The 3,416-nt window shown below is 48.2% G+C and overlaps 1 protein-coding gene across 6 annotated transcripts in view; it reads right to left on the bottom strand.

Annotated features, from left to right (window-relative positions):
- Positions 1-3,416, bottom strand: part of Ppara (peroxisome proliferator activated receptor alpha) — a 66,740-nt gene that overhangs the window by 31,256 nt on the left and 32,068 nt on the right. The window lies entirely within an intron of this gene.

Below are 3,416 nucleotides of genomic sequence, written 5' to 3'. Positions count from 1 at the left end.
AAAAAAAAAAAAAAAAAAAAAAAAAAAAAAAAAAAAAAAAAAAAGAGGGTGAGGCTTGTTAGGGTTAGGCTAGCTCTCTCTTCCAAATTATACAGACTATGGAACACTAACTCTAGATACTGAGAGTCACATGTGGACTGCCCCAGCAGCAGGGTGAGATCTGCACTCACGGAACAAGAGCAGGATGGACCCAAGTCCTCGAGAGACTGTCAGCCTGTCCCTCTACACCCAGAGGCTGCCTAAGAGAGCTGGGAGAGGGGGTGTGTGAAGGAGGGTGACAGCATGTGAAGATGGCTGCATCAGGCATTTGCAGCTGAGCCTAGGACAGACAAGGACCCTGGCTTAGTAACTGGCAGAAGCGGTGACACCCATGACACCCAGAATGTAAGCATGAGGACCCAAGGTTGAACCATCAGAATCCATGTAAGGAGCAGCGTGTGGTGACAGTGTCTGTGACATCAGTGCTGGGCAGTAGGAATGACAGGTTCACTGAGAGACCGTCTCACAAACGACTGCAGAGAGGGGGGCGGGGGTTGAAGAAAGTTGAGCATGGACCTACAGTAGGTGAATTCCACCAAGAGCAGGAGGATTCTGGGAACAGAGCCGAGGGAAACCCTCCGTGAATTCAAGAAAATTCCTCAGAGAAGGAAGCCTTGAATTCACAGGTACCAGGGTCCAACGGGGTCCAGACAGGGTGAGGCCAGAGACACAGTAAGGCCAGTTGCTGGAAAGTTCCATAGCATTCTGGGGACCAACTGGCATTCTCCAGAAGGCAGCCGAGGTAAAGGACATCACTTGCAAGGGCTCACGTATGGGAAAGTTACTGAGTTTCCCAACAGCAACTACAGGAAGCAAGAAAAGGAGTTAAGACCATCAACGCTGATGAGAAATAACTTCTGGCTGATAACCACGGGTTCAGAAAGCCATCCACAGGGTGAGAGTCGGGCAGAACTCCTGTTCACCCTGTGCACTGTCTCCCCAAGGTTCTAGAATGCCTTCTTTGGCAACATTTGGTACCTACCTCTCTTTGGTGAATACGGTTTCCCCAGGCGGGACTTAAGAGCACTTTTTTCTAGATATCCAACTTGCAGTGGATTGCTAAGTTCCTATATCTCCATCTTTTTATAGTCTCATGGCCCTTTCTTCCCATCATTTAGTAAGTAGTCACTATTAGGTATCTGTCAGACACAACACCGCTGTAAACTAGAGATGTGGCCGATTACATTGGTGGTGTGGGTGATGGCGGCATGGCTAACACTCCTGAGTGCTTATCATGGGCCACACCCTGAGTCCTAAGTACCTAATATCTACCTGCTCCTGCCATCCTTGCCCAGCCCCATGAGATAGATGCTGTTATTGCATTCAATTTACAGATAAGGACACTAAAGTACAGAGAGTCTCCGTAACATACCTAGGGTCACAGCCAATGAACTATAGTAAACCCGGCCACTGACCTCTGCGCCTCATTCCCAACCATGGCTCTCAAACGATGCTTAACTTTTCCTTCCTGGTTTGTGTATTTCAAGAGTACAGAGGCTGGAGAGATGGGTCAGTTAGTAAATATTAGCATTGCAAGCAGAAGAAACTTGAGTTCGATCCCCAGAAACCACTTAAAGAGCTCTGTGTGGTGGCGTGGCATGTCCTTGCCATTTTAGTACTGGGGAGGTAGAGATGATCGGATCCCACTTGGGGCTTGATGACTGGTTACCCTAGCCAGATGGTGACCCCTGGGCCAGTGGGAGATCATGTCGCAAAGAAGCAAGATGTAAAGCAGCTAAGGGATGACACCTCAGGTTGACCTCTGGCACACACACACACTCTCCTGTGTGTTAGTATGTGTGTGTACACAACACAATGCACACACACAATAGTGCATGTTCCATCAAGTAGTATAGGGGTGTGTGTGTGTGTGTGTGTGTGTTATGAGAACCAGGGTCTCAATATGTAGCCATGGCGCCTAGAACTTGCTATGTAGTCCAAGCTGGCCTTGAACTCACAGAAATCCACCCGCTTCTGCTTCCTAGGTGCAGGGATTAAAGGTGTGCGCCACCACGCCTAGCTGAGTGCTATCAATTCTGCCTTGGTGTCTTTGATAAACTTTGGTGAAGACCTTGGAGGTTGCTCGACTGCTGGGGAGAGGCTCATGCTGCTGAATGCTGTGTGATTATGGACATCGATTAGTCTGTTCGTTTAGCAAATGGAGCCATTGTAGGTGTCCCTACCTGCAGCCACTTGAGTCTGGGTCTCAGAGGAGCCCTCAGCCAAGGCCTCAGTTCAAGCCCACATTGATGTGCTATTTTTCCCTCTTTCATTTAAAAAGCAGCTGTAGTGGCTGGAGAGAGGGGTAAACACAGTCTGGCTATCCGTTCACCTGCTGATGGACATCTGAGCAGTTCCTGTGCTTTTTTGTTTTTTGTTTTGTTTTTTTGGGGGGGGGTTGGGGGGGGTGAGACAGGGTTTCTCTGTGTAGCCCTAGCTGTCCTGGAACTCACTCTGTAGACCAGGCTGGCCTCCAACTCAGAAATCTGCCTGCCTCTGCCTCCCAAGTGCTGGGATTAAAGGTGTGTGCCACCACTGCCGGGCCTCTTGCAGGCACACAAGGCAGTGAAGAAGCATTCGGAAGCCCGTATATGCATACGCACATGTGAACTTCTTTTCTCTTGTCTGAAAAACGCAGGTCTGGGAATACCAAATGGTGATATGTATTTGCTTAACGTTTTTAAAATATTTATCTATGTAGTAATGGATACCTGCATGTATGTGTGCATGTCTGGTATCTGTGGAGTTCAGAAGAGGGTGTCGGACCCTCTAGGACTGGAGTAACAGGCAGTCATGAGCTGCATAGATAGGAAGTGAACCCAGGTCCTCTGCAAGCGCCATCTGCTGAGCCATCTCTCTGGCCCCTTGTTGAGCTTTTAAAGAAACCACCGACTTGTTTTCCAGTGTCTGCGTCATTTCCCTTTCCCACCAGCAATGCATGCAAGGCCTGGTTTGGTCTTTGGTGTGACTGGCTCTCTGAATCTGGATATTCAATGGGAGTTCAATGTCACAGTGAGACTGTGGGGGCCCTGGGATGGGAGCACGAGATTTAGGTATCAGGTGAGTATTCTGTATATATGCAACATAATGCACACATATAGGTGTGTGTGTGTGTGTGTGTGTGTGTGTGTGTGTGTGTGTTATGAGAACCAGGGTCTCACTAGGTAGCCACGCTGACAGGTTTTTCACAAATCATCCACTGCACATATATCTGTTTGGTGTTCTGACCCTCAAATCTTCTGCCAATGTTAAAGCGTAGGTATTTTTTACTCTGGGTGATTTGATTTTGAGAGTTCTTTCGATATAATGGATATAATCCTTTACCAAGCACATGTTTTGGGTAGGATTCTTCCCACGCCACAACTTGGGTCTCCCTT

This window comes from Mus caroli, chromosome 15 (genome assembly GCF_900094665.2).
Source record: "Mus caroli chromosome 15, CAROLI_EIJ_v1.1, whole genome shotgun sequence".
In the NCBI taxonomy this organism is placed as follows: domain Eukaryota; kingdom Metazoa; phylum Chordata; class Mammalia; order Rodentia; family Muridae; genus Mus; species Mus caroli.
This window is presented reverse-complemented; position numbering and strand designations above follow the sequence as displayed.